General features: G+C 33.8%; 1 protein-coding gene and 1 long non-coding RNA gene across 2 annotated transcripts in view; both read right to left on the bottom strand.

The window, feature by feature from the left end:
• Positions 1-15,724, bottom strand: part of LOC139810478 (uncharacterized) — a 352,879-nt gene that overhangs the window by 113,126 nt on the left and 224,029 nt on the right. The window lies entirely within an intron of this gene.
• The window catches only part of LOC139810483 (uncharacterized), a 39,274-nt gene continuing 37,190 nt past the window's right edge, over positions 13,641-15,724 (bottom strand). The window contains exon 3 of the long non-coding RNA XR_011731400.1: positions 13,641-15,430. This is a non-coding gene — a long non-coding RNA (uncharacterized lncRNA). The remainder of the gene's footprint in view (positions 15,431-15,724) is intronic.

Below are 15,724 nucleotides of genomic sequence, written 5' to 3' on the forward strand. Positions count from 1 at the left end.
TTAACTTATACAATGTAATAAAATTATACATGCAAAATATCCTGAGTAAGACATAAAAGATACAAGAGATAAAAGAAATGGTCAGTAACTTGCTCATCATAAAGAATGAATTATTATTGTTGACAGCGTAATATGCGATATTAATCTAAAATAATTCGGCATTGCGTACATAACACCATCAAGGCGATTAAGAAGTTTATGCTCGAAAGTTCCCAAAATACGCTCAAGCAGATCCTTTGTAGCTCGAGAAAATTATGGTCGCAATCTAAAATTCTTCGCGGCTAATTAGCTAAATTTATTAAATTCCGATTGTTATCGCACGAGAGTGGAAAATGGAGAGTGTCAGGGAGCCGGTATGTAATTTTCATGCATGCGGGGAGACGCGACGAGCGCCGGTTTAATGGACGGCGCAACGTACAACGGCCGTATCCGGTTTCTACGGTACGCAAGAAGATCGAGGGGATAAGGTAGCTCAATAATAAAATAATGGCACTTGCACGCGATCTGGCGAGATATACGCGCTTGTTTTACGTTGCATGCACGAACATATTGTACAGTTCTGCCATTGTGGGGATTATTTTTTTCGATTCGGATACATGTAGATCCTGTTATCGGGTACGATCGCGGTTATTGGACTCCAAGTTCCTTCGACTCAAACGAAAATACTTTCCTCGAGGCCGATAAGAATCTTGATCTTAACTGTTATCAGCAACTGGCAGAATATTTTCAGTCATGTGAACGTAATAACGTACGCAAAAGATCGAAATTAAAATTGAAAAAAAGATTACGATCAATATATCGTCGCGCGCATTATCAAATAGGAGGATGACGGTTAGTGTTTTTTGTACGTAAAATAAATTGATTTTTATTGAATATTCAAACCTATATTTTTGGAGAAAACGCAATTAAGTTACCAATAAACACGGATAGATAGGCTATAAAATATATTGGAATAGATCTGGCTTGTTCATTATGAAAATAAAGATAATAATATAATCATTAGTATTTTTTATTAAATAAATTAGTTGAAATATGTTAATTTTTAACAGAAAGATAATATTCTGAACATCTTTTATGTACGTTTGTGAAACACATGTCAAAAAAAACCTCTGAATAACGCTTTTTGTTCGAGTTTATATAATTTTTAATCTCGGAAACACAGAAGGAGAAACCAATTTCAGATCCTCGAACACCGTTAAAAAATATTTGGGAAAACAAAAATACAGTAATACAACTAAATTAACAATTTTTTCCAACTGAGATAATGTATATTTATTTCAAAGAGAGAAAGTACGTAAACTTGTTCCTCTTTTTACCACATCTGATATATGAACACCATAAAAAAATATGAGTTAAAATTATATATTCTAAAAAATGTTGGCATTTTGTTAGTCGTAATTTTATTCCATTTATTTCTTTTTATCTTGTTTTTTACTAATTAGTTAAATAATAAACTCCAAAATTAAACCTATTATAATCTACTTGATATAAAAAGTAGACAATAAAACACTTAATAAAATTATTAATGTTATATCATCATGTTCTTAATTTCATTTCCTGAAAATCTTAGGTACTTGCGCTTATAATTTCTATAGGTATAAAATGTTCAATAACTTAGAGATTATATCAAATCCGAGATTATACATATATTTGTACTAATCTGTCCTAGTCTATATCTCATTCTAAACTGAATTAAGCTTTATAAAATATCTATTAATAAATCTTTATAAAGTATCATATGTTTATCTATCTTTCTACTCTCTTTAATTTAATACACACATTTGTATATGTGTATGCATATTGTGCATACAGGATGTTTGGTTTGGTAATCACCGTGCCGCTTCTCATAAGCAAATAGAGTGTATTAAACTGAACAGAGAAAAGTCTTTTACTATTTTGCGCAAGTTTAATAATTAATAAAAATGTAATTAATAAAAATCCGCGAATTAGTACGCGTCAGTGCGAATCGGTGAGAAGAGATAGCCCAGCGTCACGCGACGATTACGTTTGCTACGCGCGCAGCGAGGCATTGGGAGGAATGTGGTATGTGCATCTAGGAAGAATAATAGATAACGCTGAACTGTCTCTTGTCACTGAATCGCGCGGGTGCACGCTTACTTGCAGACCATTATTAATTAATTTTTCATTAATTATTGAAATGATAATAACAAATAATGAGTTATTAATTAACAAAAATCTGCGAATCAGCGTGATGCGTTCGCGCGATTCGGCGAGAAGAGACAGCTCAGCGTTTACGTTGCTACGCGCGTGGCAAAGCATTAGGGGAGGAGCGCTTTATAAACCAACAACGCAAGCAACAACGGTTATGCACGAATGTTGCCCATGTATAGCCGTTGTTATTTACGCAGTGCTTCTCCCAATGCCTCGCCATACATGCGCTGGACTACCTCTTCTCGCTGACTCGCGCGAACGCACGCTGATTCGCAGATCTTTATTAATTAATAATTCATTATTTATTATTATATTACATAATATCGCAAAACGGGCGCGTACAGGCGCTCAACAAAGACATTTGCTACGGGTGCCTACGGGCGCATATACCTACGCACTTATAACATATATATTAGTAAATTGGCGTAATCGAAAGATCAAAATCATACTTCCTGGTTATGCGTTGCGTGATCACTCAATACCGACGCGAGAAAAAGTTCCAGTTACAGCACTTACTATACCGCGGCTGAGTTCCGGCCATACAGAGTGTTCAGCGTTGCCCTCCGCACTCAAAGGATTTTAATCACATGCAATGCGCTCTTTATTGTTGCACATTGAGACAGAAGTATAACACGAAAGAAAAGACCAAACATTTATGATCCGCTCGACAAATGTAAATCTCGTAAATTAGCATATAAAATAAAATATAGACTGAAACCACGCATAAAATTATACTTGCTTCGATAAATAACCATTACATTTACAATCGTTCATTGCGGTAGTTAATTAAACACGCGGATAAATAATAACTAATTGTAAGAAATAATCTGGTTTGGTATCTTTTTATATATTTGCAATCGCAATTTGCGAAAGTTAATTAATCGCGCATTAATTATTCATTAAGAGAATTACCATGTTTGAAGTCTTTGAGTACCTTTCGCAATCACGTTTTAATGGGTAATACGATGATAAACAGAGCGATTTGTGCCGTTGACTGCTCTCTTGAGTTTTACTGTGTGAATGACAACGCGATGCGCGATGGCCTTGTGTGCCTACATCATAACATGCTGCTATCAAAACAATACCAAAGCCGAGCCAGTCGGTTTTGATGTCATCCGTCTCGAAATATTCAATGTACAAAATAGATTCACGCCGAATATATTTTATTCTTCACGCGTTCCAAATTATTATCAAACATTCAATATATTATGGCTTTCCGTATCATAAATTACGTGACAATTTGTTTGTTGCTTCGTACTCTGAGAAAATGCAAAGCAAATTACACTTAACTCGGTAAAAAATTCAAAACGCACATAGCAGAATACACTCGAAACAATTCCAATAATTATTGCTAATAAATATCGTAATGTAACAGTAATTCGTAATTTTTATTTTCTATCGAAATTCGATTCAAATAAATAAACCGTGCGAATAATCCGTTTCGATAAATCACCGTGGTACAAATAAGTTTATGAATCGTTAATCGCGTAGGCTAATTAATAAACCGATATTTAGTAAAAGACTTGTCGCATTTCGAGTGGTAGTGCGAACATGCACAAAGTGGCCATTATTTTTGCTCGTTCAAGGCTCGCTACGATACAAATGACAACACAGCGGGTATAGCGGTCTACTACATAGATAACAATTAATGCATGCCATGCAGTCAATCTAGCTTTCAACGAAATATTTAAATAAACGTAAATACTCTATTTCCTTCATTTCCTCCATTTAAATATAACACACCTTCCCGTTAGTTGCGCGAATATTTCGATCCAATGATTCATATTATTCCACGTTATTAATCTCAAAATAATAGACAAATTAAATTTAAATCAAAAGTTCAAAGCACGCGGCGTATATAACCAGTTCCAAACATTGCAACGGAGGTACTTATCATCCATAAATATCGTGCAATTACAATTTATCATTCTCATCCTCTATCGTTCTGATTCTTGCTTTAAATTAGCATATATGTATATATTTCGCTTAATCTTATTCTTTACACTAAACTTATAAAATCACACAATTTCTCTATTCTCGAAACCTAAACAGTTAGGAAGAGAATAATAAGGTAATTTCTCAATACTTTTTTAATTAAAACGCTGTAACATTCTACATTAATCAAAAAATATAATAAATGTTTAATTTATGTAACATGTCAATATGAGATCTTCTTTCACTTATCGTTGTCAGCACAGAGCTTGCATATACTTTAATGGATTTATACATTTTTATTATACATTTACATAATTGTCAAACGACAAAACAAGATTCCCTAGTACATAACAAAGACCAGTTCGGAGCGGTCAGTAATTAACGGCAAATGCATTTTTAGGTTTTCATGCGTGCGCCGTTGGTTTCGTAAAGCCGATACATTTCGGCATATTGCTCGTGGCTCTGGTTATTACGATAAATTGAATATACAAAGGCACCTGCTGCTACGCGTCTCGATATATAGCACCAACTCGGTGCAGCTTCATGCATGTGATATGCGAGTAGCTCCACGTTTCTCGTAAACGTAACGTATCCGGCAAAGCTTTCGCCTCGGAACGGCCCTATTAAACATTCCATTCTTCTTTCCCGCACGTCGTCCGCCTTTCTCCTTCTCATTTACCAAAATCGTTTTCTTCTCTTTCTCAATAGTCCACGTGATCCGTTTCTCGTTTCATAGTAATTGCGACGATCGTTCGTGAAATAAAGCCGAAACTCAATGAAAAATATATAATTACAGGCTTTCCCTCACGTCTACATTAGCTCCTATCATAAAGTATGCGGATTGTGATTGTAACATAAAGTGTGATTGTATATATAGACAAATAATTGTATAAAAGATAGCGTTCAATTATTAAGTGTTCAATTTATTAAGTGTTCAAAATATAGCTTCACCAGACTCGGGTACAATTTGATTAATTTCCGCGCATTTTTGTATCAATTAGAGTGAGAAATAGAGTTTCCCGACGGTCATATTATATTTTAGGAATCATCATTTTTAGTAACATCTTACTGTTCTTTTTACGTTCCATGAGCAATATAAAGGAGTAAAAAGTAAAATGAGACTCACAATCAGTATAATAACAACGTAGAGTATGAGCATCACAGACGTTCTAATCACTTTCTAGTCCTAATACCATTGTTGATTTATTTTTAAAGTAAGCACCGATGATTGATATTAGATAATTATACAGTGATACATTTGATATTGAGAAGTTTATAAAATCTAAAAGAAGAAATGCGTGCTTATTTTTATAACCATACATTTATTTGATTAGTCTTGTACATACGCACATCTGGTTCGATCATGTCTATATCGTGTCTACAGCATACTCGCTGCAAATTGCGTCTCAGGAAACATTTTAGCCGTGTAATTAAGTAATTAACGATCTTGATGTGCCTGGTGCTATCTATAGACAACTAGCAACTAGTTTTACGCTCACCAACTCGTGATTTCTAGCATAAGCGGGAGCACTTTAATTGGAAACCTTACGACACATGCCATCCGGTACATCCGCGGGTATCATTAGGAAAGTACTGAAGTCACAAGGTAGGTAGTTGCTGCTACTTCTACATTTCCACGCACTTTCCGACCTTATTACTACCGTTATTGGTTCAATGATTACCTAACATTAGCTTGTTTATTTTCATTTATGTATAAATTGTAAAATTTACACGAAAAAATGTTTCAAAAAAATGCACATATATTTCTTTATAAAGAAAGTATAAACAGTACTTTAACGTATCAATTCTTTAATATCAACAAAATTTTATCAACAGTGTAATTAAAAATCAAGTCGCAAATATATTTTTATTAAAAACATATATTTCAGAATATTATAATACGTAATTATATTACGAGTTTATTTGAGATTTTAGTGCTAACTTGTCTATTACGCTTTTTAATTTTTAATTTCTTAATAGCTTCTTTACTTCTTAAAATAAATAAGTTTTTACTTGCGCAAGAGATAAATTAAATTACTAAGATTTAATTCAAGGAGATACAAAATACCGTTCCTCTCTTTTAATGCTTTCAATTCTATTCATACAAAAGATTAACAAAGTTATTTCAGATTGTCATTAAGGCTCCTGCTCATTCACTGCAGCCATCTTGGATTGACGTTAGAAGCGAGAAAAATATATTGAAAATTCTTGCGACGTATCTACATTAAAATAAAATAGTTTTGCAATAAAATAGCGTTTTTGTAATCAATAGAATATACTTGTAAAATATATACCAAAAACTTTGAGTAATCCAAATATGTCGAATTAAACTGTGTCTAATCAGGGACAAGAAAACAAGCTGTTTAATAGCTAAGTATGTTAATTAAAATTAAAAATATTTGTTTTCACATATTAAATTATAACAAAATAGGAGTTTTCGTTATATTTTAACACTAGGACAATTATTTTAAATATAAAAACACTATACTGAAACAAAAAATAACGCTGTACGTCGCAAGAGTAATTTTGCTTTTTAATTCACTTTTATGCCTTTTAGATTACAATTTTGCCAGGTATATGACATTATATATACTGTCAATGCGGACTTAGCAATCGAGCCGGTATAGGAGCCTTAAAATTGCAATATGTGATTACACTTGTGCGTTAAAAGAAATAAAATGTCTTTAGGATGAATTACCGGATATTATTTATTTATTCTTTGAAATTCTTTAAAACTGGCTTTCGCTGCGTGCTTTATTCTTTTCATCATTTTCGTTACACGCATGTACCTTCTGCAAAACTTTTTACTTCAACATCGTTCCTTATCTCAATAAAATGTTATCACGTTAAATATTTAATTTTAAAAATATAGTTCCGTAGCAAATCACAAATTTCAATCGCTTTCAAGTTCGTAAGTTATTTCTATTGAATCTTTCGAGCATCCTAGTTATGCCTGCTTTCTTGATATATTATGAGATGCGCGAGAAAAAGTTTTCTGCAGGCACAAATATTCCTGCGATTCAAAGTAAACGGTATAGAAAATAAAATGGCTCGCGGGGTCCTCTACGAAAGGACTTTTTGCCGGGCGTTTTCCCGCTGCTCACATCCTGCTACATGGATTTTGCGATGGATTTTCAGTTCTGGCTCGCGGAGAGTTGGTTCAAAGGTCCCCGCATTTGCTCACCCCATGCAATTCTGTCGCGCTATTTCCTGCGCCATGCCGGAAAGGGAGAAAGAGGAGGGGAGAGGGGGGAGGGAGGGAGAGGGGAAGAGAGAGAGAGAGAGAGAGAGAGAGAGAGAGAGAGAGAGAGAGAGAGAGAGAGAGAGAGAGAGAGAGAGAGAGAGAGAGAGAGAGAACCGTTGAACGTTGAGCGACCACTTGTTGCTACATCGATCCGACTCGGCCGCTTGCATTTACCCTTTTGTCTCTCCTTGCGTTATTCTCAAGAGAGAGAAGGAAAGGAAAAGGATAGATGGATGAAGAAAAAGGCGTGAGAAATTAAATGAGAGATTATTAACCTACGCACCCGGGTATCTATATCATTACAACTCGATATCTTAAATACTTGGTACTTTTATACGATGATCTACTGATGGTTCCAAATACTGGTGTACCAATATAATACTTAATCATCTAAAAAAGATAAGTTAGATATGGGGAAATTTGTACAATTAAAAACTCTTGAATTTATACTTAAATTTATCTACTAAACTCATTTTGTTTAGTATTATCATTACAACGGTAATTTAACCTGTAAAAAAAGTTATATAATATTTACAATTATAGAATTATAACAATATTTAAATAATAGAATAGGAACAGTTTATAGGATTTTAATTTCATAAAAAATAGATTAAAATAAAATACATTAAAAAATAAATTACATTATAAAATAGAGTATAAAATTTGATATTTTACTAGAAAAAAGATATGTGATATTATACACGTGAAATGCGATAGTAAAAAGTAAATCTCTTTTCATGTCTTTTCTGAAATACCACGCATAAATAAATTCCTTTCAATTCCGAGTACTTGATATACGTCAAGAAGACATGTTTTCGTATGATAATCGTAGGTAAACTAAATGTAGACGCACAAACAACGCGTCGATGCAAGAGCATATTCGTATCTAATAGTGGCGCAGCGAACCGAAATCGATGGTGAAGCAATTTGCCGGGCGTTTACGCGACGTATTAATGCAATTTGCATGGCTGTATGGTTCGAACGGCTCGACGAGCTTCGTGGTACGAGTCAGTACACCCGATTTCGTGTAGATCGTTTTTATCGAAGTTCTGATATGATTTGACAGCGTGCAAGTATGAACTACGACGACATTTATGTCCTTCTCGACCCGTCAAAAAATATCCCATAAGATTTTTCCTATAAATGCCACTAAAATAGGACATTATGAAAAGCGCATTATAGACGATAACATAAAATAGTTTTATTATGCTATCTAACAGTTTAGATATTTATACATTATGTAATGACGTTTTTTAAAAATAATAGTATATACCTAGACCTATATACTGTATAAACGAGCACGTTAAATAAACAATAGTCAATAAATATATTTTTTAATATTCCTCTATTGATTGACCTCGGAAACTATCAATAACAATTTGGAAAAAAAGAACATTAAAATAAATATACAAAGTAGTGAGTTATGTGATTTTAATAATCACTCTTCGAGTTTTAAAATACCGAGAAGAATTAAATGGGTTCAAAATAGATGCAAGAAATGTAAGTGATATTTATGCATATCTATGTTTAAAGTCTGTTGAGTAATTTGCTAACAAAAAGCTTGCAGATGCCGTTTATAACACCAATATATTTAAAACATCGCGAAAACTTTTCACCAGCATTCTTCTGAACGATAAGAAAAGAAATCCAAATGCTGTCAGGTCATAAAGCATAACTTTAATTATCGCCTTAAGTCACATACGCTTTCGTACGAGTCGCTATTACGAAAACATCTTCATAAACGAGCGCTGAACGAATCGTGATTAACAAGTTACCAGCTTTTAACGAGTGGTCAATTTTTTAATTACTCGCTTAGCTTTACTGAATAATTTACGAGCCAGCAAGAACAGGGCATAAATCGTAGCGATTTCACGAGCAAACGTTTATCATGATGCAGGTAAATCCTTTGAACATCATCAAAGCCAAAATTAAATTATAAAAGCTATGAATGCATTAGAAATCTCTCTATCATTAATAACAACTATTAATGATAGAGAGAGGAGGAAGGGAGAGAAAGATTCAAATTAAGTTTATTATATAATAGTAATAAGCACAAAAAGTAAATATTAAATGTTAAGTATATGTTGTACGTCAAAACTAGCCTTAGAGTCAAATATTCTATAAATACAAAAAGATACTTCTCAGTTTATACCATGCATGCATCTAACATCGAATTTTAAGATAAGTCTGCGAAAAATAATTAATGAATTTCGTTCCGCTGTTATTCTTATTCTACATTATCAATACCCTTCGCTCTTTCGAAGACAAAGCTTTGATTAATTCTCTTCTCTACGTTCTACATTGTACAAAATTTATTTCGCCAGCATCTTTCTTGATGTTCTCTGAAAGTAAATTGTAATAGAAAAAGATTTTCCTTGCAATGCAAATTTAAAGTCTTTAAAATGTTGAATCGCACTAGACATAATAAAAAGAGAACTTATTTAAATGACAATCGACTTACAATTTTCTTTTAGAGTTCTCCAGAATCAAGATATAATATCGAATTCTAACAATAAGTCTGATGCAAAAAGTAGTTTTATTTTATAAAAGAAATTCAATTTATTAATATTTTCATGAAAACGCAACAAAATAGAAAAATTAGTGCAGAAAATCTCACAGAAAAACATCAATTTAATTTAAAAAATGGATAATTTTTCAGATCAATATACTTCATTTAAAACTTATTGAACCAAGCTGCGAGTTAACGCAAATCTGTATAAATTACAAGATCATAGATAAATAAAACGAACAAATGAGAATATCTTAATTAGTTTACCTTAATTATAAAATAACCAATAAGATATCAGGAAATAATTTTGTATACTATTTATGCGCGTGTACATGGTAATCGCTTCTATGAAATTAAACCAAGAAGATATATATAAAAATACAAGTCATATTTCTGTCTTCTATAATTTAGGAACGTGTTAACAACTCGTAAAATCTTCACGTTTCGTGACAGAATTTTTTCGTCTTTGCTATCAGACTCAGGAATGTACAGCAATGTTCAGGAATGCAATGAATAAGCATTGCATGAAATAAAATCGATATAAAACTAAAGCCACTATTTCTTACATAAAATATTTATGATTATACATAAATAAGCGTACGCAAATACGCTGAAATTTATGTACGAATTTGTTAATAATATCAGCATCAATTCGTTATATTACATCTCTTCTTTTCACAATTTTACAAGGAGGTTAATATATTTTGATGTCGTACAGTTTATTAATTTGTATATATTCAGTTATTAAAAAAAACAATACAACTAATACAGTAAATATTCTTTGTGTAAGTATTCTAACTTTAATCGTGTACTTGAAAATGACTGTACTTGCAAATAATACCAAGGAATAGCCTTTGGTACACCTTCCTAAGACCACGTATACGTTTCAAAAGGCTCGCAAACCCAACCATTACTTATGCTTTTTACTACAAATAAATTGTCTGGGTAAAACCTATCTAAGAACTTTTCTTGCCTGTGCGCTAGCAGTTATTACGACTGCCGTTTGAAGCAACAACTTCTTCAATTTTCAAGGATGCTTATTTTGTATCTTTTTACATTATGGAGGAATAAACAAGAAGAAATCATTTGCCTTGTCAAAAAGGATTCGTTAGATTTTTTATGGATGTTATATATATATATATATATATATATTATATATATATTTTTTTAATTATTATACTATATAAATATTTTATCATTACATAATTTGACATATTTAAAGAGTGCAACAAAGATTGTGATTAATTTAGGAAAATGCTTTTATCTAGATACTGTCAACATTCTTATTTTATGTTCCCTCTCTACATACTTTTATTATTATTCATTAATTTATTATCATACTAGAAAATAATTGTGGTCACCATGGTTATTAATATACAAGAAAATTACATTTCTTTAGATTTAAAATAATCAGCATTAGATCCAAAATTAAATTTGTTATCTTAGAATGTTTTTCTACGATTTTCAATATTCTCGTTTTTCAATATTTTATTCATTATATTATTATGTTTCAGTAATTAGTCAGTTCTCACAAGTTTAGCTTCATCAGTACAAGCATAGTAGTTCGATACAACGCGTGAGTAACTAATACTGCTACCAAACTTAGTTCCCAAACGAGTAATGTCAAATTTTTGCAAATATAGGTAGGACACGCGCGTACATGATATGTTAAGTTCCGATATGGTGCTCTTAATAAAGATGATACAATCTCGGAGAAGATATGATGACAGCAACGTGGATAACGACTTAATCACGGTTTCAGCACTATATTGCCGTTCCCCGAGATATATCATCCCCGGGTTTAGTTTCTATCCTCCTTTTTAAAAACGTAACCAAGTCCGAGTCAGATATTACGCTACCCGTCCATCGACCCTACGTTCTTTACCGTGAAAGTTGGATCGCTCCGCGTTACATCGGAGCTGCGCGGCGGCGCTGAGGCGTTCTCATACGGTGTACATGTCGCATCCTCGGTAAAATTAATTGCCTATAAAATGAAACGGCTATTTTTACGATCCTGAGGAGTCCAATTACGGGAAAGGGAGATGGCGAGCGTACAGCGCCGCGAGAATATCGCGCGAGAGTAGAAATACGACAATGGACCGTAGACATATCTTACATTTCGCAGTTTCGTCTTTGTTTTCGTCGACGACGATTGATTGTTCGGCGCTGACAGTGATAACGGAGTATCCGCGCGTTCGCTCTAATACGAAAATCTTTTTCGCGAGTACTACGTACTTGACAAGTAATCTCGGCAACATATTAAATCATACAATGAAATTATTTCTTACGTGTACTCGTGTACTCATATACATAACTGTGCAATTTGTAATTATTTTTAGCTGATAGAAGGGATTTGTGGAACGAAAGCTATTCAAGCTATTTTAGAACTCAATTAAAGAGGATTCTGGAAAGATATGCGCTAATCAATGACAGAGGGGAAACTGAACTTTGATTTTACATCAGCCGGGGCAAGCCCGATTATTGGCGGACATGTGCTTCGCGGTTTCCAATAAAACTCAATGGCACGTCGCTTCCAGTAATCGACGACGGTAGATTAATATCTCGACCGTTCGCAAATAGCACGCAGAATGCGATATTAATCCAGAATGACGACACGCGCATTGACAGTGACATACGTATTGCGTTCGATTGCCAGTTCACTGGCCATTTTTACGCGCGGCAGCTTTCCACTTCGATCGGAGCGCTCGGGGTAGGTAGGTATAGGTATAGTACCTCCTCCTTCCCGCCGAGGATTTCTCTGTGAGTGTCGATCGCGTTTCCCCGGGGTTCGAGTCGATGTCCGGCAATTATTTATCGCCGCCCTATCATCCGCCCTACCGTCCGCCCCTCAGTTCGCCAAAGCGGTCAGGCGATTCGATTCTCGGCGGAACTTTATAAATCGTTTATAAGCCGACGCGCTCTTATTTTCGATACCGCGAATTATTTATAGAAAATCTGTTACAATTTTGACAAATCGACTTAATTAAACAATTAATATTTTATTAAATCACTATTACAATAAATTTCGAATTAATTTGATGATGATCTATTCGGTATAACTCTATAGCAAAGAAATATACAGTAATTTAATTTTAATTTAAGGCGTCAGTCGAATGTGAAAGTAAAGACAGATTCGTACGGAGATAAACTGGCTATAAAGGCGGTTTCTAGTGTTTCCCTTTATGTATATGGCATTTGGTGTATAAACATGACGTATACACTCGACGTCGCTGCGTAATGCGTTTCCAGAACCGCATAATATGCGACCGCCTACGGTGAGCTCTCGTGGTATGTTTCTCGAAGTCGTCTGACGTACTCGACAAAAGATGAAATATTGGGGACACGCGTTCTCGCAGCCCAACAAGCTGCGTTGTTGAACGTAGAACCATTTGTCGCGCCGGGCGAACCCGCCTTAGATATACAGAGTCGCTACACCATCGTTTTTTAAAATAATATATTTCAAAACAAAAATGACAATTAGGTATTCGCGATTCGAATGAAGGTTAATCGAGTGCATTATATACGTATATAAGTAGGTATGCCGCATCGTAAATGAGGATAATTGAGCCGTCCAGATTCGTTATAACTCAGATATTCCACCTACTGGCATTAATTTTTTCTAAACGCTCTTAGACGATGTTGAAAAATTCTCACTCTAAGATGTCTATAATATCGATGCAGCTTGTGAGACACGACAAATACAATCGGAAGTGTTTATACAAAGATCTTTTGCTAAACAGAGTCGCTATACGGATAGCAATAAAATATGTCTCATTAGGGTAAATTGTGCTTTATTATGCCAAGAAATAAATTCAGAAAAATGTTTTGATTTACATATATGTATGATGATAGGGTAAACTCGGGTAAGATGGCATAGAGGAAAGATGGCCAACCTATGTTCTTTCAGTCTAGCTCGCCATGAGACATCGAATGAATATGGCCATCTTACCTGAGTTTATACCCTATGTATAATATGATTCATGGAGAGAAATCCATGTACATACACTAATTCAAACGATATACTTGATCGAGTATAAATTAAATAGTGTAAACTATTAGAATAGATAAATAAATGACAATAGGAAATAACACATACATATAATATTTTCAAATATACAGAAATATATATGTATAAAATATATAAAACAAAAATTAAGCAACAATGTATATAGGTACTATAAAATAGTGTAACGTTATAATTAGAGTCGCGATGGTAATGTCCATTATGGATAATGATTCGCTTTCCGGCAATTATTCGTCCCAGAATACCGGCTTTAGTTTAAAGTTGCGGATGGATCTCTCAGGATCGTATATAATACTCGCTCGGTAATTTTGAGGGCCGTGGTAAATAGTCCCTGCGCAAAATGGCCGCGAGGGATAAGGGAAAAGAGCGGTAGAAGCGAAAGCCGAGAGATAGATAACGGTAACCGGTGCTAATTTATTTGCCTTATCCTATTTCGCCCACCGCCAACCGTGCCGTGCTCGCGCCACTGTGGATGCTTCCTGATTACATACCATTGTTTTCAACCTCGACAATGTATACGTACTTGGATTAAAAGCATGAAATGGCATCATTGTAATCTTTTATTGTGCGGTAATACACGATTTGTACACTACCGTTGTGGATTTTAATCTCCCTTTAGATTGCTCCGTTTTAATTGGTAGGAAAACGAGTAAAACGTTCGTTTCGCGGGTTTTCCTCAAGAAATGGAATATATTTCGCTTCCGCAATAAGATGCAAAATTTTCAAAGCGGCTACGACAGGCTATAGTGTCACGTCCTTTTCACGTTCTCATCTAAACAGCATGTAACATACGGAATTGTTTCTCTTAGGTGATTACTCTTCACTTCATATTTCAAACTGGCGTATACGAGCTCGTCACTTTACATCGAGTTCACTGAACTTTTCGCCTAGAGTGTGGGACCATTTATACTTACTACATTTCCCTCGTTTTACAGCAGAGAAGTTAAAGTAGGTCGTCACATGCTTTATTAACAAGGTGTCAACATTACCTTCGAGTCGCTACTTGACGAGTAAAACTCATCAACAAATACTTCATTACGTAATCCCGATCTCTTATAAAAAGCGGAAAGTGTCAAAACAATTTATTAAAATATTTAGTACCTTTATATTTTTATTGAATATTGTACTTGAGCGTAGCATATAGCTCGCTCTTATTGTATATACGTAGACAGACATCACGTTTAATATCAAAACAAGATATTAATATTTGATTTACTGGAAAAGCTGCTGGGACAACATATGTCGTTAATAATTTGCATTGCTACATGAATTTATGAGAGCACATCGTTAATATACTACAATTTCTGCATTTGATGCGATAGCATAACTCGTAATTTATTTATAACGTTTGACATATTTCCATACGTTCAACGTTGAAGATCTGTAATTTCGTCGAGTCGGATTTCTATGTAATAAAATAGTAATATTTCCATTTTCTTTTATATCCATGCAAACATGCAATTTTACTTACCGTGCAACTGATGATCGGGCATCTGACAACGAAATGCGAGTGTTCTCTCTCTTATGAAGTACCCATAAATCTTACCTGAAAAGAGAAAAAATAAATATAGTTATTATATATTCAATAACAAAACTCTATAACGACAGCAAACAATGCGCGCAGCAAATGTACAATAAAATGGAATTGAATGTGATTTACCACACTGAGAAAAAAATATTTAGATCCAAAAAAATATTTATTTAGCTGGCTCCTAATAGCTTATTTACTTAATATAATACACATAATTATTTAGAATTATATATTTTTATTTAAATTAAGTAAAAATATCTAATTCTAAATAAATATGTGTATTACATTAAGTAAATAAGCTGTTAGGAG

The sequence above is a fragment of the Temnothorax longispinosus genome, chromosome 3 (genome assembly GCF_030848805.1).
Source record: "Temnothorax longispinosus isolate EJ_2023e chromosome 3, Tlon_JGU_v1, whole genome shotgun sequence".
Lineage (NCBI taxonomy): Eukaryota > Metazoa > Arthropoda > Insecta > Hymenoptera > Formicidae > Temnothorax > Temnothorax longispinosus.